The 23,922-nt window shown below is 39.7% G+C and overlaps 1 long non-coding RNA gene across 1 annotated transcript in view; it reads left to right on the top strand.

Annotated features, from left to right (window-relative positions):
• The window catches only part of LOC138386459 (uncharacterized), a 121,067-nt gene that overhangs the window by 66,151 nt on the left and 30,994 nt on the right, over positions 1-23,922 (top strand). Inside the window, exon 3 of the long non-coding RNA XR_011233883.1 lies at positions 14,270-14,555. This is a non-coding gene — a long non-coding RNA (uncharacterized lncRNA). The remainder of the gene's footprint in view (positions 1-14,269; positions 14,556-23,922) is intronic.

Below are 23,922 nucleotides of genomic sequence, written 5' to 3'. Positions count from 1 at the left end.
GATGCCACAGCACTCTAGCCCTGGCAACAGGTGAGACTGTCTAAAAAAACAAACAAACAAAAAAAAAACCATAACCCCACTTTAAATAAATAAAAAAAATTATCAGAAAGAACTAAGTTTTCTTTAATAAAGATTTTAGAAACCACTTCTTTTTCGCTTCTTAGTTTTTTTCTTTTTTAGATGCTTATATCACTATAGTCTATAGCACCTCATTTTTAGACTTTTAAAGTTGTAGATTGTATAAACTATGTACAGAAGATGCAGTCCAATATGAAGTGTGAGAGTGATAACAACATGACCCATAATTGTAGTATAATCATTAATCAAAAGTAAATGGGATTTTGGCACAAGCCAAATTTTAAGAGAAAACAAAAGTAGAATAAAAATGTTCTGTCTATTGGACCTTTCACTGAGGTACTCCTGTGGTTACTTCTACTCTAAAGAGACTTTCCAAATCTATTTTAATGAAATTATCTTAATTGCATTTTTATAAATAATCAGTGCAAATAATAAATAAATATGGTAAATCTGGCTGTCAGAAGTTGAATGTATTGAGTGAGCAGCTCATCTTAGAAGCTAAACTATGAAGTATTGTGTATAAAATGAAAGAGAAACAGTGTATTTTTAAAGAAGGAGTGATACAAGTGGCTGAGTACATCTGTTAGCTACTTTAGTGTGAAGAAAAGCTTAAACATGTTTATTCATTCATTCATTCATTCATTCATAAACCTATAGTATATGCCAAGCACTATGTTAGGCACCAGGGATAGCAAGGATAAAGCCATTATCCCTTCTTTAAAAGGAAGACAGAACAATAAACAAATGATGGGGAAGTAATTGAAATGTAAAGTTTGTGCCTGGCATAGCAGTAGCATAGAGAAGTAAAAAAAGATTGTTACAAACAGTTTCATTCTTGAGAGCCTTTAGTAATCTGGCTTTCTGTAACTTACTGTAAAATGTCACCCACTGGACAAGGCCAGGAAGAAAGAACATATTATAAGACATAAGTATTTGAATAATTTATAATGGCTTCATTGCTTGGAAAACTTCAATTAATTTTGGCAACATGATGAGACCACTGGTCTCAATGTGGAAGATAAAGCACACAATGTTGCAGTGCCTGAAAAAGAACACACAATTACAATCACAGTATTTTAAAAGAGAGTGCTAGTCATTATTATTTTCTATGGTCATGAGGGAAAATGCTCGTTTACTTCAGATTTTAGCAGCATGCTTACCCACCTTAGATTTCTTATCTCTGAGCTAAGCAAACCATTTTAACATCAAGCAAAGCCACAAAGCATTTCTGAAACTACATATTTAATTAATTGCTTACTTATTTGGCTTTCTCCTCACCAGATTATGAGTTGCTTCTAGGACAGAGACTATTTCTTATTCATCTTTACATCTAATGCCTAAACATAGTTCTTGGCACACAGCAGACAACAAATACTTGTTAAAAGAAAAGTATAAATATAGACCTTTAGATCCTTACCAGCACGAAATATTTGGGCTTTTTATTTCCATCATTTACAACCTTTTCTTGCCCTCATTCTCCAAATAAGAACAAGCAAGAGAGAAGGATTTCCAAATAGCCTAATAAATAGTTTATCAGTGTTTCAATAAATTAAAGCTCCAAGACTTACCAGGGAACTTTAATTCTCAAAAAAAGAAAGAAATCATATATAAGCCTTTGTATTTAAACTTAAAACTATATACCTCCTGAAATTGTTGGATATCTGTGAAATACCTTAGCAAATGGAAACTGCAGACATGGCCCTAAACTTCATTTTAAATGATTGTATTTATTATTTTTATTTTTATCCTCACTTTTGCTGTAGTTGTGGTGAATGGCTTCGAACATGCAAAATATGCTAAACAAGAAACCTAGCTCCTACCTGAAGAGTTAACAGTCGAAAGGCACAAAGAAGTACAATGGATTTAAAAGCCTCTTGAAGAACAGCCTTTTGCTGCATAGATGCCAGGCAAGACAGTATGTGGCAGGAAAAGAGTTGGGGAAACTGCTTTAAAAACCTATTAACTAGGAATGTGAAAAAGCAGGGAACAATCAGGAAAGGAGGGAGGTGCTCACTGTTTAAAAGGCTTTTAAATGTGACCATATTTTTGTTGGCTTTTTGCCTGCAGCATAAAATGAGGATGATGTACTGAATGGCTAGCTGGCTGCTGAAGGTGCAGTGAATGGAAGCTGGGCTAGGAAGTCAAGGCTGAATTCTGAGATGCCACTGTGGACCATGTGCAGCTGCTGAGACAATTCTCAGCAATGATTTAGTGAAGTAAACACAAAATTCAGTCAGCCTGTTCAATCACCCTTTCATTCTTGTATTTTTCTTGATCCCATAAACATTTGCCTGTGCTGTCTTTGCTGCAGATATTAAGGAGTTAATAAATTAGCCTGCCAACAGGCAGGGATCGAGAAAAGCCACAGAACTTAGAACTGAACAGCTGACAGCAGATTCTGCAGGTGCAAGATGGGAATCAGCTCTGCATTTTCTACGTAGCACAGTTTCTCTGTCTGGCCTGTGGCCTGATTTCCTGGCCTCTTCAGGATAAGCTGAGTTATAAGGGAGAGAATTCCAGGAGGTCTTGCTCTATGATCCTCTGAACTCTAACCTTTCAAAAGGAGGCAATTTCCTTCTATGTTTAGACTGAAAATATTGCATATTGCCGGTGGCCTTGTAAGATTTGGTTTTATGTTAGGAAAGAAAAATGCTCTAGATGCCATCCTATTTAAAGAAGAAACGGTGGATTAAACTGCACAGCACAATGAATCAGCCTCCTGCAACTGGGTGTCAAGGATTGTGTGTATGTGAGTGTGAGGGAAAGAGAATCACTACTTTTATTGAATATATAAGTACCACAGCAAATAGTAAGGTCATAACAAAGTAAGGGAAAGGAGAGAAATGGGCTGCATTCGTGTGCATGTTTTTAATAAATTAGTTTATTATAGTCTTCTAATTATTCCATTTGATGGTAATGGACATTCAAGGCTAAACTCCACATTGTGGCAGTTCTTCCAAATCTTTTTGGCTTTATAGTGATAAAAATATTAATTATATAACACTTGAAAATGTTCAGTATGATCCTTGATCGTTGCAGTGTTTCTTCTGTGAAGGACTTTGGGTTGCCTGCAAGGGTGATAGTAATAGTGGCTGGATTGGATTGATAATAGGAAAATTAATTTGATTTTCTTTTTTACACTGGTGAATATGGCCTACATATCCAAACAGTTTTGACCAAACTCTATTATGAGGTACATATTTGTAATAAGGATAGAAAAACTCAGAGATCTGGGATATTTTTCTAGAAAGACTCCAGGAAGGACAGACAAATGCCTTCAGTCAAAATGAGAACTAATACCTACTATTCAATACCATTGTAGATCTTCTCTTTCTCTCAGGACTACCTTAAGTCCCTAAAATTCTATGCTTCCAACTTCCCCTTTTAAAATTGAAGATCCTATGACTTAGATCATAAAAGATTAGCTACTTTCAGACACACTGGCCTTAAATTAGTTTGACTTAGAGAGTTCTGAAAAGGTTTCCCCAATCCAAAAATATCTTTTCCAGACTTTTGGTGGGGACCTAAAATAAGTTCAACCACTTCAAATTTTAATATTTAGAGTAATTCTCTGTCCCTTACTGATAATTTCAATTTCAAAACACAGTAAAATTAAATAAACATAAAAATACAAAAATATATGTATCCTATAAATATAATTATTAAGTACTTGTAGGCCAAAGATCAGGAAAAGTATAGAAAATTTATGTTATTTATGGTATTAGGGTGGTAGTATTACAGATATTTTAAAATCTCCCTTTAATATGTTTCTAATAACCATCAGTAGGGAAAAAACTAATATCACTTTTAAAGACTCCAATTCTACTTGACTACTGTATCTCTAGCTAGCAGAACCTAAAATATAAGTAAACAGAATTTTAAAATAATACTTTCATGTAATGATCTTTAACTAGAGTTAGGGAGAAAAACATAAAACTCAAGAAATATTCACTTACAAGTTAATGAGGACTTATGATTAAGTGGGTGATACAGAGGATACAAAAATGACCAGGATCTCAGCCCCATCCTTTGAAGAGCTTATGTCATAAAGCTGGTAACTTTGAAGAAAGAATACATTGTTATTATCAGTCATCAGTATATTCTGGTGAACCCATTGATTAGCCATTTGTTTCAGATTTTAAAAGGCAGAAGGATGAGGCAAACCTAGGATACTACCTAGGAAAGGTCAGCCTGGATTAAGACACTTAATGAAGGAAAATGAGGGCAGCAGGCACAAGCAGAGAGAGGCGATAGCACAAAGGAGGAAAAAAGATGAGAGCATGCTGACTGCAAACTGTGTGTATTTCAGAAGGTTAGTCAGAGCTCGCTCTGACTTCTAGCAAATAATTTTCAAAATATAAGGGGACTACCACAAAGCACTACCCTTATCAATCAAGGAGTGCCAAATAATCAAGGAGGGATATTTATAGACAATGTGCCCTCATATTCATGATGTAAACTCTGAACTAGTATGTATTTCCTTATAAGCCCCCACTAGAGTGAAGCTTGTTTTATTCCAATCATTTTTGAAGTTCATTCTAATATCTGATGTTGCAAATATCCTTGTTCCATTGTTTTATTCTAAACATTTAAAACCAGATGGGAAAAGTAATGCCCATAAGGAGTTGAATGCATCATTAAAGAAGGTATTTTCCAAGTTGTTTGGGAAATGATTTACTTTCTCTGTTTTCACCTTTTCCAGACCTCAAAATACATTGAGTTTTTCTCACTGGTAAAGAAATATGACACTGAGAAGTATCAAATGAACCCACTTTAATAGACTTCAAAACCATACCTCTAATCGATTATTTTAAAATGTTTCTAAGACTCATTTCTTACAACTTATCACTCTCTAGAGGAAGCACTAACACTCACAGGCCTCAAATTTTAATTTGATTCCTAATACTCCATTTGGTAATCAATATCCTCTTTTGCCCCTCCCTGCCCTCTCAGACAGCCTTATTGTCTGTCAGTATCTATCACATTTTTCTTTTTCTTTAGTCACCTTCTTCATTCTTCATCCTTCCTTTTGGGCCATGCTCTCTGCCTTTTATATCCATATTCACTTCCTCCTTCTCTTTCTCATTTAACCCTTCCTAGACCTTTAGATCATGAGCACTAAAAATTGTGATTCATCGTTTTTACCATAGTGACCTCCCATTAATAAAATTTCTCTCCTCCACAAGATTGTTCTAAGAAAGCATAATTTTGAGCATCCATAATTGTTGCCCAAAGATAGCCATTTGATTCAACTTCATATGTTTTAAATCAAATGTGTTCCAGAATATGATTTCTTACTCCTATGCTCATTCAGTATTTTCTGTGGCTCTCCTTTATTATACCTTTCTACTGCAACATGGAAACTTAGTTATCTGTGGTCTAGTCTGAACTGTACATGGGGCAGTGATAATGACCTTCTGACCCTATGTTTCTTCCTGGCTGTGGGTAGAATTGATAGCACTTTTTCAATTTCTCCCTTGTCTTTGCTTGAACATACTGGAATTACAACCTCTGACAAAGGTAACATCCCTTTTGTAGTGGAAACAAAAGGAGTGTGTAATGAATTGGTTAAGATTACATTGCATGTTTAGATGATGAAATCCAACTGAAGCTCAATTCCTTTATTTTCTCTAGCTGGACCTGGTCTTTCAATAAGACATTATTGACTGGCATTTTCCCCAGAACAGGTGCTTTGGAATATAGTCTTGCTGCTTTGAGTTCTTTAGACTGAAAAACAGCGATGGTATGGGTCAAGAGAATCAGAGATGAGACAATAATGTCCATCTTAGGATGAGCACTGTAGATGATCCAAATCCAGGTGGCACTAACAGAATGAAAGGTCTTTGGATTTATATGAAGTGCTAACCCTTTTCAAATTAAGGTGGCAGATTATGAATTATAGTTTTATTTGCTCTTTCTCTGCAAAATTCTAGGACTAAGAGAGGAGAAAGGCAATGTTTTCTATAATTCACCACTATAGATTGTGCTATAGTGACATTATAAAATGAATTTTTAATTTTTATGAATATGAAATCAATTAATGCCACAATTGTGGAGTATTAACAAATGCTATCTTTTTATCACAAATCATATCACCTTTGGTTGCTCTGAATAGCAAATTGTTGGCTTTTTTCTTCCTTTTCCCTTATTTTACTTTGGCTGCGGTTTGTCTTTATTTTTCAAAAACAAGATTACTTACAATTTTTGCTTTTAAAAATGATATAATATCCATATTGGCTGCAGAAAATATTTAAAATGTGTGCTTTTCAAAGAATGATCAGATCATTTATTCATGTTTTAGATAAAAATGATAATATTCATCTCAATTATTTCTGCCAAGGACTGTAACACTAATTTTACTCTTTCTAAAAATTAAAATAGCAAACAGTTTATATAAGGTGTTGATAATTACCTATATTATTGTACTGCTGTGACAGATGTTGGCAAAAAAGCCTAAAATGCCTACAGCTGTGCACTCCATGACATCTAGTTTATACTCAGACAGAAGGCTAACAGATGTTCTGAACTGTCACTTTGCCTAAATGTTTTTAAAGTCTAAGGACCTGCTTTATAATTCACCAGAGTCTGGTTTGGTTTCACAGAGGTCCTCAGAATTCCCATCTGTGGCAATTAATGTTGAAGACATTGATAAATCAACCCTTGTGTTTTCTCTCTTCTTTAACAAACAGACATCAGTTTATATATGGATTGTGGATTGTGAAAGCTGTTTTTATATACACCCTATTGGTAAAATTCTTTCCTCAAATATAAGATAGAATTGGACCATCAGAATACATAGAGGTTTGTTTTGAGCCATAGAAAGGGCCAGGAAATCATTCATTCTTCGCTTTCTGTTAAATCTTATGCACTTTGGAAGTAAAATGTTAACAATTTCTAATGAAAATTTCCAAAAGTTGTATTTTTTCCAATGAATAAAAAAGTGTTTTGTTATTTTTATTCAGCATTTTGACAGCTCTGCTCATAATAACTATTAATTGTGCAGACTGTTAAAATAATGGAAGAAGAAAATAAATGGCATTCAGAAAGTATACAGCACATCTTCTCCAGCTTGACACCCTAATACTTCCTCTTCTCAAACATACCTTCAGATCCTTCATACAGAATTACTGCCCCGTGCAAAGGCCACCAATGCCTTATTTGCTGCTGCTCTTAATTTTAACAAGCTGGATTCTTGTAGTACACTTGCTTAATAGTTTAAACATTCTGTTAACAATCAGGTGTTTGGCCTATCCTGTTTCTCCTCCATTCTGTATAGAAATATAACTCCAAATAGTACATCTTTCTGGGTTTGTTTCTAAATTAGTCCCCACACTTAATTATGAGGATGAGAGGGATGCCTTATTCCTCTTTGTTATAGGCTAAGCTCTCAGTAATCCCAAACAAAAGAGCCAGTTCTGGAAGATATAGGATTTGCTAGCAGGATTATGGTCTCATAGATAATGATGTGCAGTCAGCAGAAGCGAAGCTTTATTTTAATTCAAATAAGCTAGTAAACAAACCACTGACAAGTCTGCTGGTGAGAGTAACTGGCTGCTGTTGCCACATTGGCAGCTAAATTATAGAAAATCTATTATACCCTGTTCACCATATGTTTAATTTAATACAAGATACAAATTAAACTATCCACAGTGCCTATTAAAATAACAATACTTTTTTTATATTTGAATGTCTTAAAATAATTTCCACTGACCTTTTAAAGGGCAGTTTTGATATAGGTGATTATCTAGGGGGGAAAGGTAGTTAATAGAAGGCAAAAAAAATTTAATTGCCTTTCTGAGAAAATAAAAATATAAATGTTCACTGGTTTGCAGTTGTTAATAAGGTTAATTAGCAGTCATGTGTTCTGTTATTACTATATTTCCCTCCCATCCTTTTGGTTTCTGAGGCTCGGGTTTTAAGAGTGATACTTAGTTTGACCTACAGGAGTCTATCCTCATGAAGTCATTACCTGGTTCAGGCCAGCCTATGGGAAGCCTTAGGCCTAATGCCAATTGAGACTTATCTTCTGAAAATTAAGTTTAAATCCTAGGCCCAACTTTGGTATGGGAAAAGACATTGACTTTTATATCCCTGCCTCAAGTCAATCTCTTCACAGTCAAAGGATCCTAAGGAAAGCCAGAATTAAGAGGCTGCCTTCCAGAGAAAGGAAAGAAGGAAAAGACAGCCCACACACGGTTCACAACCAATTTCCTCCTGTACCCACGGCAGTCAGCAACCAGCAATGCCTACTTACGCCCATTTGGACTCAGCCTACCAGATTCTAAAGACCAAACTGGGTTTTAAAATTATAGAGCTAGATTTGAAACCCATATCTACTATTTTCTAGATGTGAAAACACACATATTTAACCCAGATGGATTTTCCTTTACTTTATTAAAGTGCAATAACTCCAACTTTACAGTATTATCATGAAAAGTAAATAAGAGAAAGCATCTGGTACATAATATATACTCATTAAATATTAGTTCCTTTCCTCTTTCACTCTGAAGCAAAGAGAACGTTGCCCTTTCTTCGAGAGAGGGGAGAATGTTAAGAATAAGGCCTGGAGGGGGAGGTGTAAATAGAAATTCTTCCTAGAGTCAGTTTCCTTGGAGCATTAACTCCTTTCCACAGGCAAAACCCAAACAGCCTGCTCCTTTTTTCCCCAAATTCACCACAATACCTACTCTTTAAGAATCTGTCAGTAAGCCTCCTTAGCCAACTGCCTATCTTTGGGCCTATGAAATAGAGAAATAAAAAGTAATCATCACACTTTAGGATGCCTGTTCAAACATTTGTATACAGATTTTGTCCTGGGTCTGCAATTGAGTTCATGGATTGCATTATGTGAATTTTGGTTCAGAGAATAGATGCCTAGCAGATCCAACTATGTACTAATAATTACAATATTGCATAAGCTGTACATTTGGAAAATGTCCTTAGTTTCGATGATTCTTGAAGTCCAACAGATGATATTAATGTTTTACCCAAAAAACAAGTTAATTTATCTTAGATTTATGTAAGAAGCAATTTCCAGAGCATGATACTGGTAAGGATATGCCAGAGGGACACAGGACAAATGTCCCATGGTCTCTTCCCTTCTCTTCACTATCTTGCTACGCAGAGGTTGAGAGACCAGAGATATTTCCATTATTGAAATGCTAAATATACTGATAAATTAAGAAATTGAAAAAAAAAAGTCACAAAAGTTGTGGCCTATTTCAAATGTTTAACATTTTTAAATGAGTACTTTTAACACTTTAAAATGTGTGATTGTATGTATAACTTCATTTTACATATAGAAAAAAATTTTAATGGAGGCCATGGATGAATGTTCCCCATGGGCCTTGCTTGTACCTCTAAATTTCCACTTAGTTATAAAGCATACATCGTTCTCTGGTCCCTGTTGTCAATCTTAGCATAAAAGAAACTAAAGGAACCGCAGAGTTCCAGAGGTATGAGCATGGGTGAGAAGGAAGACCATGCTAGGTATATGGCCACTTAGCAGGCATCCTGCCTTCCAATCTGCACTCTCACCTTCGCCACCTCCGCTTTCCACGTCCGTGACTCGCTGACCTGAGAGCCGCCCTCCTCTGAGAGGTTGTCCCGGTCCCTTGCTGGCCGGACCTGGGTTCCCGACTTTCCATCCCGGAACCTCCCCTCCCCCGAAGCAACCACTACCTAGCCCTTCAGAAAGGATCTCCTGGGCCCGCGGTTCCAAACACGGGATACGGGAAAACAACCAAACTGGCCACACTGTGAGCTGGGAGGAATAAACGGTGCCAAATTCACTGCGACATTTGAGGCTAGATTCAGGGAGATCTTGCTCGCCCTCCCGTGCCTCGGAGCAGCCCATGGGCCTGGGAAAGGTGTCCTGGAAGGCGGCCGGGGTACCCAAACATCGACACGCTCGGCCGGTACCGCGCGTACCACGGTGGAGGGGCCTCAGCCTCCCTCGGAGCCAGGGCCGTGCCCGCGCCGCGCCGGGACGCGGGGGCCAGGAGCGCGGGAAAGTGGAGTGGCGGGCGCGGCCGGATGGGGGCGCAGCGCCTCGGGGACCGGGGGCTGGGGGTGCGGGGGGGGACCCAGCCTGGCCGGCCCTAGCCTCCACTTTCCAACGCGAGCGAAATTGGATAAGGCTGACCCATGGCGCAGGGCCGGGAAAACCTACAAGGCCAGGCCTGATCGCCAAAGACGTTCCGCCTGAGCCCCAGTTGCCCCTCGGGTTTCCACAGACCAAGGAAAGGATGGATGGAGGAGGCTAAAGGGCTGAGGCTCTGACTAGAAGTTAATTCTAGAAGCCTTGAAAAGTGGTTTCCAAGTCTGTTCACAGGCACGCACGCACGCACGCACATTCTCTGCTTAGGTTTTCGAATCTAGAGAGTTTGAATTGAAACCATGTCCTCCCCTAGATTGTGTCCAGCGGGGGCGTCGACCTCACCGCGGCCCTTGCTTATTTAGAAGAGCGCGTCAAGCGGGGTGTCGTGTCGTTTTGCTTTTGTCTAAGTGAATAATTGACTCGTGTTAGGCCAGTTTACATGTTCAAAATCCCGTGGTGTATTTAAAAGCAGTCGCATTTCCAACCCTTGCGCAAAACGTGGGAAGCAATCGTCTCCCCGGACTTGGCGCGGCTGCTCGTATCGGAGCCGCGCGTCCCGGCAGTCGGGCGGCGGGTGGAGGGTGAGAAACGTGCGCGCCCGCGCCCGCAAGGCGTCTGCGGCTCCGCGAGCCGGCACCCGAAGGCCGAGGGCTGGGGGCCCGCGCCGCCGGAGTCCGATGTATCTCCACGTGGGGACGGTAGAAGGTGGCCAGTTAGTGAATGATTGATTGCTTAAGGAAGGAGAAGCTACAGCCTTCACGGTGACCGATGGCTAAAACATGACATGCCATCTGTGTGAAACTCGCAATTTGCATGGTCATTGGTTCACTGGAACATCCAAACCCTGATTGTGCGTATCGTGTTTCCTTATAAGCTGCACTCGCCGATTTAAAACCAAGTCCCGGAGGGGGTGAGGGGAAAAAAAGAAAAAAAGAAAACCAAGTCCGGGGTCCTCCTTTTGCAATCCCCTCTACCATTAGTCCGCTTAATTCCCTTTTTGTTTAATCCCCTCTTTAGTTTTCTTTCCTCACTCCCTCCCTCTTTTCCATCTTTATTCCTTCGTCTCTTCCTCGCTTCCTTCTTTCCTCCTTTCCCTTCCTTCCTTTCCTTCCCTTCTTCCCCAATCTGGGTCGTTCGTGCTGAATGTCATTTACTCACCAGCATCCCAATCTGAGGGCGAGGGGGAAACCCCACCCCCTGGGTCTCCCCAGCAAGGCTTGCGCTTGTAAAATTGGGGGGTTCAACTTTGGCTCCAAAGTGATTTTGAACAGTGAAGTTTCCAATTCAGAGCCCCCTATAAACGCCCATAAATTGGCTCACACAGATTTTCCAACTCCCGTGAGAAAGCCATTTCTATAACCTAAGCATACTTTTAGTGAGCAGTGTTGTTCCAACCAGACAATCACGGACCGGTCAGATCGGTTTCTACCCCCTGCATACAGAAAGATTGGTTTGTTTGTTTTTTAAGCAGTTTTCCAGTTATAGACCACTGGTTCCTGATTCTCTCATCTACCAAGGCAGTTTATCACTTTGGCCCTTCACCTTGCATTTCACATTCCACATTTTTTAGTTAAATGCTGACATCTTCTCCTATGCCAGAGTCTTCCCCTATGTCAATTAGGATGCCATTGCATTACAGCTTTTGAGACAACTTTTGCTGACTGGCCTAAAAGACTCTTCCTGATCCTTCATAGGAGAGTTGAAGCCAACTGACAGATTTTAAACTTCCTTATGGCTAGGATTGCATAGACTGAAGTAATAAGATGTGTCCTTTAGTCACCTTAGGCTACTCACTGATGTCCTCCTAGCTTACAGTCTTAGATTCACCCAAAACCCCTCAGTGGAAAGAAGAGAGCAGTTCAGCTTCTTTTTCAGTTTGTTATACAAAAGAAAATAGGTTTTTATCAGTTTGGGGCGTCTTTCCTAAGTTTTGGTATCCAAAAATGTATATATGACAAGGGAAGCAGAAAGAGATCATTCAGTTATTCTGGTTGATTACTTTTTAATAAAAATAAACATTTTACATTCACCCTCCTCCCATTCAACCTTTAGCTGGGAGAAATGTTTCTACTATGGACTTTTAATTTTGTATAATGTCCCCCTTCCCTACAATACCATAAGTAACAACTACACACTCCTTAGCCTGTTCTCTTAAAGGTCACTCTTGATTTACACTCTTCATTTCTCTCTTACCCCAACACACTCACACTGATGCAGGCACATTTTTCTTGATCCAGAGAGTGTTAGGATGTGCACAACTTCTTAAGTATTGCCCTGACTTTCATTCTTTTCAAACTGATATTAGGCTGTTTATCATGAGATACAAAATGAACTTTTGAGAAACAACCATGTGAAAAATTGTTTAATTTCTCATTTTGATGTTTGTTTTTCAAGTTTCTAGGAAAGGCTTTAATTGGTGTTTCAGCAACAGTGCCCCTAAATCCCTTATTAGATGACTCCAGACCAGTTGTAAACCAATAACATAACTGTTTCCAAAAAAGGAAAATAGAAGTTGAGATCAGTTGTGTCACAGGATACATCTGAGTATTTACTTTTCTTTTCTTTTCTTTTAAAAGGTTTGTGAGAAGAAAAGGAGAAATAAACTGGGAGAGAGTCAGAGATAGAGAACCCAATAAAAATTTGTTTTTAAAATTAAAGCCATTCTTCCAGACTATTGTTTTACCACAAGTGACAACACACAGCAGAAGTCATGAAAGTGGATTACTGTCACTCTGGGCTGTTGGAGGCCTGGAGAGCCCTGGCATTAATTCCTATAGAAAGGTAGACAAACCTAGTCAGTAACTAACGACTTCCCCTGCAGCGCCCCCATTGTCAAGTGTTCAAGGCTCTCTCAAAGTTGATACAGACCTCAGCTGGGTGTAGGTGGCAGGGCTTCCCCTGTGAGAGGAAGTGGAAGCTCCCTGTGGAACTGAGAGGGAGGAAGCCTGGTGGCTGTAAGAGCCAGCCTGAGGGTATAGGGCACTGTAACAGGAAGGCTGTGGACACCAGTCCCCCAGCATGGTCAAAGCTAGCCAAGGATGAATGGAAGAGTAGGGCCTTTGGGGTGCTAGAGACTAACCTTTAGCTTGTTTCACTCCTCCCACTGGGCTGGCATCCTAGGTTTTCCAGGACTGGAGACCTTAGCAGAGGAGAGGGTGAGCATGGTAAGAAAACATACCTAGACCCTGTCTAGCATGCGAGGACTGGTGGGAGCTTGCAGAGAGGAGGAGACACACCTCGGGATGAAAGAAGCCCTCAGTGATCTGTCTGTGTGCCTCATACAGTTGTGCATGGCCAACCAGAGAGTGAGGGAGAGGAAAGCTTCGTTTTCTTCAGTCACTCTTTCTGGGGTTGCTTATCTCCTCTTCCCCAACCCTCTGCCTCACCCCGTCAGGACCAAATAGAATTGAAACTTCATTGCCTTTGACTGTACTGAGCCTAAAAACTCGGAATTTGATAAGGTTACTGCACCATTGATGCGATTGTAGATTTTTTAAAGCCTCCTCAAAGAGACAGATGTTTGGGCTGATTAAGAATTGAGGAGTAAACCTGCAGCTGCACCAAGGAATAATCTATTGGACAAATATTTTAATAAAAAATATGAAGAGATCAGCCCGACCTTGCAAGGTCTTCTGCTTTAAAAAAAAATCTTTATCAAACCCCTATTCTATGGCTTCAATAAACAGAACCCATTACCTCACGGCATCTTTTGTTGGCCCCATACAAGAGAGAACAAAATGGTTATTCAGGGGAACGCTTTCGATTTTTATTGTGGGTAGCCTGCACAAAGAGCCGTGTTATTGTATTTAAAAGAACCATCTGTAGCAGAAACAATGGCATCAAATTATCTTTGAATACCCACTGAAAAAACATAAAGCTTTTTTTTTTATTCTTCTTCTGTACGGTGGGGGGATAGAGCAGTGTTAGGATAACTGACTTTTTTGTTGTTCTCTGGGTGCATTCTTCTCGCTCCCCCTCTCTCTCCCCCTCACCCTCTCTCTCTTCTCTCTCTCCCCTCTCCCTCTCTCTCTCTCTCTTTTAAAAAATCAGCCATTTGGGGTTTTAAGCCATAAACGATTTTTCTTGTTGCAGGGGATTGCAGTGGCAAAGCTAGGCTAGGTCTTGGAGGCTGGTGTAAGGCGATGCGGGTGAAGGCAGGAGGCTGATGGAAAGACTGGGGGGAAGAAAAGCCGAAATGGATTCACGGTGCCTTGGATGGAGGACGAGAGGGGAACTGCAAGCTCCTTCAACTCGTTCTGTCCGGTGAGAAGTGATCAAGCTTGGGCTGACAAGAGGCTCAGGGAGCCCTCACGTTCTTTCGCTTTTTTACCTGCCAATCAAACTGCTACAAGACAACACCCTGATCTGGCATGGACATGTAAGTAGCTTGCAACCCAACTTTGACATTCACTGCTAGCTCACTCCTCCCCCCACCTCACTTTCTTCCCCTCTCATTCTGGGTTTTGGGTTTTTTTGTTGTTTTTTTTTTTGACCTTTAAGAGATCTGGAAATACACCCTGTGTGGCAATCATTTAACACAGGCAGATTTAAGTCTGAAAGTGTTAACTTTTGGAATTAAATGCTAATTTAGATTTCTTTAACAAATGCAGAATGAAATGACATTATTTTATTCTATTCTGAACAGTTTTAGTACTGAACGTAATCAGTTGCCTTGCAAGGGTGTGTGTATTTCTTTTTCTATGAAAATCTAGAAATAGATCCGTGAGCACCCAGAGAGAAACCCAGGAAGGAAAAATTCAGGCTTCCATATTAAAAATGCTAAACTCTAGCATTCACTCCTACAGGAAACCTTTTCCAGACCAATGCTACTTAGAATGGAAAGAGTGATTTGATTTAAAAGGTACATATTATAAAGGGGGTGCTACCACTTCAATTGGCGTCTTTCTATTTTGGTGATACTTGGGGTGGAGGAAGGTTACAAACAGGAAGCAAAAGGACATGGCGATACCTCGTTCTTTATGAGAGACTGACATAGAGGGAGACAGAAATGCAAGGGGGCAGGGTAAGCAGGAAATATTACCTGAGAGAAGGAATTACAGAGCATGGCGAAGCTGGAAGGTGGGAGGGTTTCTGCGGGAAGTTGTGCGAGGGGTGATGGGGCTTGCTCTCTGGCGCCCTCTAATGGCAACTTGAACCAATGTTTTACTTTCGTAATTCAGCCCTGGGAAAAGCAGCTGGGTTTTTGTTATTGCTCTTGGGGTTTTCTTCCTCTAGAAACTGGAGACTAGTAGTGGAGTAAATTGATTGTTTTCAGCCCAGAAACTTATGTATATGCCTTAAAATCATCACTGTTTTCTCCTAAAACATGCCCTCCTCTCCCGAAATCTTGTTAGACTAATAAAGGAGGAGAGGCTAATGGCAAATTGACTTAGGAAGGGTGGTCCACGCCCAATTAGTAATTCGGAGGAAAGGGATTCGTTTCCTACCTGAACAGCATTCTGACTCTTCTAATATACTCGAGAGGTGTAAGGGGGTGGAGTGGGAAGGGATGATTTGAAAATTGCAGATTCTGACACGGGCTCATTATAATACAATGTAAAGGGGGCTCTTAGGAACCTCTGTTATTGCGACATGGGGTGGTCAGGGGGCTTTCCTTCCCGCCTCCTATTTCTTTTTTCTTTTTCTTCTTTCTTTCCTTCTTCTTTTTTTTTTTTTCCTTTTTTTTCAAAAATTTGGTAGATAAAGGTTAATCTTGGGCTGAATGATAGAGCTATGATTGACAAGAGAAAAGGTGTTGAGGGCAGGTCGCGCTGTCTTATTTACAGCCCACTGCTTGCTGTAGAGTCTTTGTTAGGACTGGAAAGCTAATTTAGTGCTGATCAAAAGCACCACAGAGTTAAAGGACTGGTAATGACTGCTAATTTCATTTCAGCCTCATGCATCCCCAACTGCTGTAATTAAAGGCACGCTATTTAAATACAGGTGAAGGGATTTTTTTTTTTAGTTGGGGGGGGTGGATTACAATTTTATTTAGATTTCTTCTTATACTGTACTTGGATGTTATGTAGTCCAAAATCAGGTTTATTATTATTATTGTTATTTAGAGCCGCTTGTCATTTATACCTGGCTTTGTAGAATTGGCAGAGTGAAATGTGTCGGTCACATAAAAGCCCCTGTTTAAAGAAGGGAGGAGGATGCAGAGGGGTAACTATTTAGGGAGAATTTAAATATTTGGGTCTCTTTCCCCCATTTCAAATCAATAGAAGGGCCTTCAATATAGTTAAAAGTATTTGAAACTTGGGGCAGGGTTAACAGGCCAAGGAATCAATGTCAGCGTTTTAAGTACTTCTAAAAAGATCATGTGAACAGATGGAAAATATATTTTTAATTAAATAATTTCCCCCACACTATATAGCTGCAGTGTTGGCACAGAAACCGTGTAATTTCTCAACCGATAGGAGTTTCTTTATGAGAACATCAAAGGATAAAAAGCTCTACATTTTCGTAGTTGGTTAAAATTGATAACCCCCTCCCCATACACACACACGCACACACACACACACACATACCCAAAAAAGAATTTAGCCTTTAATCTCTTTTTATCCACGAAGACTAAAGCTCTGTACTCGACCCCGCGAGCGGCTCTCGCCTTCCGGGGCTGGAACCCGACTCAGATGTGAAGCGGCGCTGAGCCGCCGCGCAGGTTCGTGCCCAGCGCCCCCTGTTGGACACAGTAGGAGCTGCGCAGCGCCAGTCCCGGAAATCGCTAGAACCTTGCTCTGGGGTTAGAAAAAACTCTTTATTACTCTCCAAAAAGGAAAGGGGGTGCGGAAACAAGTTTTTATATCCTTGACAGATAATATAATTTTAACTCAATAAAAAACTGAAGAGGCGATAATACGATTTTAATTCAATAAAAAATAAAGGCTAACCTACTCCTCCTCCTCACATCCCAGCCATCCCCTACCCGGGTTTGGTTTTGGAACTCCTATTAAAGGTTCTGCGATGGTAAAACAGGTAAAGAAACATGATGAAAAACAAAGAATATTTTTTTTCTGTAGCCTTGAAGAATCAAGCAAAGGCTACTTATTCTGTTTGTCCACATTTCAAAAAATTAAACGAAAGATGCTGCTGCTTGCTGTTTTGACATTGTGAAGCGTCTTGAATGCCCTCAGAGGTCCTGCAAGTATTGTAACTGAATCTCTGAGTAAACGAAATAACTTGCTTCTTTTTATTTATTTATTTATTTCTAGAATGTAATTAAAAGGCCAGTCTCTTCTTTGAGTGTTTCCCATCCCCCAAACCAATCTTGATCAAACTTTTCCTTTTCTGGCTAGCAGTTAAATTCCAGATATTGTCTAAGAAACAGGTGCCTGGTATCTTTCTTCTTTCATCTTAGCCGTAGGATTTCAGGGAAGGTGTACCAATGGTAAGGAGTGCTTTCTTTGAAATTCAGCATTTCATTGACTAGGAATCCACCAGATTATCCTAAGGAAAGAGCAGTATTTTTACACTTCCAAAAACTACCTGTCTACATAAGAAAGAGCTTTGACCTTTTTTTTTTTTTTTTTTTTTTTTTTGGCCAGCAAGTGAGGGCAAAAATAGCCTTTGAATTATTTCAGAAAGATAAACTGTAAAAATGACACATGCTATGAATGGGAAAATGTGGATTTGTTTAGTTGTTTAAAATCAAATAGAAACAATTTGTGTGCTAAATGAACAAGATGTTTTATGATTTCCATTTTCACGATGTACTTACAATTTTAACTTTTAACCTTAATAAGTTTAGGGTTTGCTTTTTTTCCTTTAAGTTTGCCTATTGAAGGAAACCAGCTTAATTTTTCATAAAAGAATGGTTTTTTAAAAATATTTAATACCATGGCTATGCAAGTTTTATGTTACCCTATTCAAGACTGCATTTTAAGGGGAATTTCTGTCTGTTCCTTACGAGGAGAGATGCCTTATCCATATGGTTCCAGAATTGGATCTCGGCTTAGGTTTTTTAGTAGGTAGGTTCAGATCTAATGGCAGAAAAAGGATTAGGGTTTTTGATAAATCTCTACCTGGAATTTTATCGAAATGGGGGGCAAGCGGGATCACAGCCACAGTACCCCCACCCTTTGCTCTTCCAAAAGGTTTGTCCTCATTACAGGAATTTTGAGTCGGGGCTAGCTTTGCGAATCGGCGCCAACCGGGTAAGGTAAGAAACGGTGCGCTGACAGCTGAGGTCTGAACACTGATCAGTGCTCCCGCAGCCCGCGGAGTAAGGAGGCCAAAGCCAGCAAAACCTAGGAGGCGACCCACGAAAGGGGGTATATGCCTACTCTTCTTACGTGATGTAAAATGTACAATAGAGTCCTGGAGATTTCCACCCTATTCCGCACCCAGGGGTCCCAGCCTGTCGGGAGGCTTTTGTGGGAAGGCAGGAGAGAGGGGCCGCACCTGGATGCGGGCGGGTGTGCGTGCCAAGAGCGAGCCCTCAACTTTCCAGCCCCAAGGAGCAAGCACAACCCCTAGTTGAGGAAAGAGAGCTAAACAAGTGGGTGGCCCAGGCCTGGGAATGCCACCCAGCTCTCCCAGCACAGCGTTACTTTTGTGGTCCCAGGCGGCTCCGGCCCCTGCCCGAATCCCACGCCCCAAGGCGGCCAGCAGGAAGGCAGCCCTTCCATCTTTGGGGGCTGGGGAGGAGGGCAGTGAGTGACTGATTCCATAGCAGCAGGCAAAGCCGCAGCGGCTGGCAATCGGCCGCGTTTTTCCGCGGCGGCAAAGCGTCCTTTAGGGGCGGGGCGGGCATTTTTGGTCTCTTGTCCCAGCCTCCAGGCCCGAGCCCGCGCGGCTTGGCTGGGCGCCCTGCTTTGGAAGTAGTCAATCTTGCCCGATTCTGAGGACGATCCAGGCGGATGGGCCAACCTAGCTTAGGCCCACTGAATCCGTGCCAGCTCCTCAGCCCTTTCTTCCTTTCATCCCTCACACCTTTCATAGTGAACCCAGGAAAGAACCCGCACTCTGAAAACCAGTATATGTAGTTTGGAGCTTGGTAGCTATTTGGGTGTAGGGAAAAATGACTCATTATGAAGACCAAGATTCAAGGATAGCTCTCATTTATTAAGTTTGCCCTTTCACTTTGTTTTTAAACTCTGGAGATCCTTTAGTTCTGTTGATCCCACCCTGAGACAGTCAAAGGCGCCAGGGAGAAAGTCCAGCAGGGCTTGAAGGAGTTGAGGTGTAGACTGATACTCATCTCAGACCGTGGTCCCCATCCAGGGCCCAGCAGCTACGTGGGTTGCTGGAGGGTGTTGAAACCACAAGTACAACTTGACACCATTGAGCCCACGGTGCTTGTCAATAATCTGTGAATTAGGCTCAGAGATTGTCACTGTAGATCATAACAGTTTCTGAAGGACTCATTACAGCCTATCGTGTCAATGATCTTCAAATCAAGAAGGGGGGGTGGGGAGAGAGGGAAGAGGAGTGAGGAGAGCCAACAAAAAGGGAAGAAGGGTAGCAGGGAAGATAAAAGTCAGAGCCCCAGCTCCGAAGGAGCCTTTAAAGATTATCAGGCCAGGGATCTGAGAATTCCATTGGGATGGGTTTGGAAGCCCGACTCCATCTGAGCCGGGACTGGGAGGGGGGCGCTAAGGGGCAGGCAGAAGTGGGCCCCTGGGAAGGCCGACTTCTCGGGCATTTCTTTTGAGGCCAGAAGAGCTTTTAGGAGAGGGTTCCTGATGTCAATGGGAGGACTTGAGGATGCCAGCCCGCCCAAGATGGGTGTGTACTTTGATTTAGAGCACTTTCCAGGGCAAGCCGCAGCTGCAAATCCTTGAAAAAAGTAACAGTTTCATTTAGGGCTGATGGTGGTTGTAGAATTATTTTTTTTTTTTCAATGCTTTACTTCAACTTCTTTTCATGCCACAGGTGGAAGACTTTCTTCCTTTTCCTCTGATAGTATTCCTGTCTGTCACTCACGTCTAATTTCTTATCTAATTTTATCTAAGCAGATCTAATTTCTTTCCCCAACTTGCTTTTTGGGGTGCCAAACACATCAGCCCTCTGAGGTTTTGTCACTTTTGTCGTTTGTACTAAGTCCATTTGTACTTCTAGAAAGGGGCTTGTGGGTAACAGAGGAGTAGCATGTTCCATGAGACCTCCAGAAGAAAGAAGACTAAATTCCCAGTGAAAGGGGTTCTCCCTGTTTGGTTTCACTGCAGTGAAAGTGTAGCCCAGCCTGCACTGGAGTCATTTAACATGAGCTAGAGAAAACTTAAGGAAGGCATAGGTTTATTTTTACTACAAAAGTTGTGGTCAATTAAATAATAACAGTGGGAAAGTGTAAAACAATTGTCTTTTTTTCTAAAATGATGGTAATAATCCTAGCCAGTGGAAAACTAGGATTCTAAGGAAATCCTTTTCTTTTGGTATGATTAATTGCACAAGATAGTGTGGTCAATCAGAGAGATATGTATTTAGACACTCAAGCAATGATTTAGAGGTGTAAAAAGGTCCAGGATTTTGTGGGGGGGGGGCAGCCTGGAGTTTCTGGTGATTTGTTTGCCTTTTTTTATTTTCTTCTTCTAATTTTTAAAATCAAAATCATAGGTTCAATGCAATTGAAAACCACTGGTGGCAGCTCTTTAAGTTTTTAGTTTGTCCTTTTAAAAGAGAATTTCTATTTTAAATAGTTAGATCATTTAATGGGCACACTGTATTTTCTCCTGAACAATAGCTGCAGTGCAAGGACAGAATCTTAACTTATGTTAAAATTGCTTGATAATTCAGAAATGTAAGTGAAATTGTGAAGTGTGAATTTCTTTTTCCAGAAAATATTTGAGCTGGACTATATGAAGGATGTACACATATATATGATTCTGTAAGTAATATGATGATTAATATATACAGCCTGAAAGACATACATAAATAATTATATATTACTTTTGTTGCCATAATTTGAAATAAAGGGGAAATGTATTTAATTTTCTAACTATTGAATTATTTTTAAAATGTATTTATTTCATCAGTGAGAATTAGATGAAAGAGATGAGTTAAAAAAAAAAAAGGGGGGGGGGAATCTGAATGCAAAGCAGTTCTGCATTCCTTAGGTTTCAAGGGCCCTTACAGCTCTTGAGTGAAATTATTTGGTGAAATTGGGTCTGGACTGAAACAGCATTTGTTATCCCCTTGTTCATTTGTTAAGTGTAATACCACTTCTGGAAATTAAAGGCAAGGTGCTAAAGGGACAGACAAGAAGAAAAATATATGATTAAGCAATCTGAAATTGCCAATCCACCATGCATCCATATGCATATCTATATCTTCGTAAATAGAAAGGGATAGAGATATGTATTTTTTCCTTGTATCATCTAGAAACATTCATTATAGTTCCTGTCAGTAATCCTTCACATTTCCAATACCTGCAAGTTTGACATAGGAAAAAAGTGGAGAAAATGTAGAGGAAAGAATTTCTATCATTTTGAAAATGGCATTGTAAAAATTAAGGTGTCTGTCCCCTCTAGGAATTGCTGTAAAGTGTCCTTAGAAATGAAGTTTGACAACAGTACAATTTGGTTTCAATGTTTTGCTCTTACTTTTCCATATCCTAACTTTATCCAGCATATTTCTTATTGACTATTTTTGGAAAGTATGGGAGACTTTTTTAAGGAAAAGAAATGTATCTTTTCCTTCATTAATCTGTGTTTGTTTCTTAAATCTTGAAGAATCCAGCTTTGATCATTCTGGAGGTCTTGTGGTATGCTCTAGTTTGGAGTGACTGAGATCTTTTGTGATTTACAGGAGAAAAGGAAACATTTTAAAAATTGGCTTATGCCAGTCTCTTTACTCCATAATTCTCAGTTTTCTTGTATTAAGGGATACATATAAATAAAATCTCACCTCACCAAAGCACACTAGCATTGTCCTAAACATTTGAATTTTCTTTTATTTTTGGCTTTCAAAACTAGGAACTTCTCTCTGGTTGCTGTACTTCTCTTTTTAGTTTTATTTGCTTCTTACTTTCCAGACCATTGGTATGATCTCTTTCACTGCAGTATGATCACTGCCATGGTCACTTGGAGAGGAGATAGTTGGAAGGTTAGGATCCGGAGGAAACATTACAAAAAAAGGAGGAAAAAAACTGTCATTTGGCCAAATCTGGCTCCTAATATATTTAACCAGTTCCAGAATTAGAAAGCCTTTCTGTACATTTTCTTCTATTTTTCTTGCATTTTTTCCTTACGTAATGAAATTAAAACTTTTGGAGCCCACAGTTGACATTTTTCAGAAAATTGAGTTATCAAGGCAGTAATTATTTCACGGGGAGATAAAACTCTCATAGCCCTAACTGTCAAATAGGGCCCTTTTCAGATTTTAATTACAAAATAAAATTAGTCTGCTCTTCCTCGGAATGGTTTGTGAGTGGTTAAACAGAGCTTTTTCCCAATACTGGTGGTCGTCAAACTCTGCTAATTAGCAATGCTGAGAAATTCCAGTTAACAAGGACATTCTCCAAGACTCTGCAGGTTCCCTGCCGTTTGCCTTCATTTCCATAAGAAGATTAAGAGAGGAGGGGAACACACTCAAATGCAGATGCAGAAAAGAAGCGTTTTTTAACAAGCATCATAATAGTAAGATGCTTGGCTAGTTCTCACCTAATTACTGCAAGTTAAACCTCTATTTGCCACTAAGAAGAAAAAATAAGTCTACAGTCCCCTATCTCCACAAAATTGTTAGTTGGCTTCAGATATAACGCTTGAGGAGGGATGGGGGGAGTTTAGGAGAGAAAAATCAATGCAAAATATTTTTAAATAAAATTTAGTCACACTTAGCAGTTAAGTCTTTTTGGCTAGGGCCTATAGTAGAACAAATCAAATCAAAATGTCCCAGGAGTTATACAATTTTCTTACTAATTACTAATCTTGCTGTAAAAGTGTATAGCTTTTTGCTGCCCACGGAAGGGAAGTGTTACAGTCTCTTTAGATTAAGCACTTTTAATTTTCATAAACTGTGCCAATGGCAACGTTTTAAATTCTGAGAAGATGAAGCACCCTGTTCCAAGTCTTTTTTTTTTTTTTTTGATTGTCTAGTAGTCAATGGTATATTGTTGTTAGTGTTGTAGCCATCTATTATAAACCTAAAACAGTGTTGCTTCTGTCATCTTCTGAGATTGTTATAGTTATTATTATATTTAGGGGCCAGTGATGGTGCCAGATTGAAATCGAGTGGGCAGTGATCTGATTTTTTTTAATGCATATGTTCTTTAAAATCTAATGAGAAAATTGTTTCTGCTATCACCATCTTCTTTAATCTTATTTTCATAGCACATTATTATGCATAAATGCCAGCCACAGTTAGTTTATTGCATCGATAAGTACAGCAGGCTTAATTAAAATAAAGCTGTAAATAAATGCAACCAATGATAACACAATTGTAATGTATTTCCATGGCTTATTTATGTGATAAAACCAATTAATAAAAGACCTAGCCAGCCCCTTTAACCTCTTAAATGCATTATTATAGAGTTCAGGCACAAACACATGCATCTGAGAATGTGTAAAAGCTGTTATATATCATCCCAAGGAAAAAAATTGTGCCTTGAGAGAAAGACAGCGAGACTTAAAAGATTTGCGTCTATAATCATCCGTTATTAATAATTATTTTAATAAATATACACTACCATTTTCCACACCAACCCCTTGGTTTCTTCAAACTTAATTATCATAAGCTTTTTAAAGTTCTTGGAATAATGCTATTAAGTAGACCAATGCATACACAATCATAAAGTGAATGCTTAG

This window comes from Eulemur rufifrons, chromosome 7 (genome assembly GCF_041146395.1).
Source record: "Eulemur rufifrons isolate Redbay chromosome 7, OSU_ERuf_1, whole genome shotgun sequence".
Lineage (NCBI taxonomy): Eukaryota > Metazoa > Chordata > Mammalia > Primates > Lemuridae > Eulemur > Eulemur rufifrons.
Note: the sequence above shows the minus strand (reverse complement) of the source record. Positions and strands in the feature narration are given on the sequence as shown.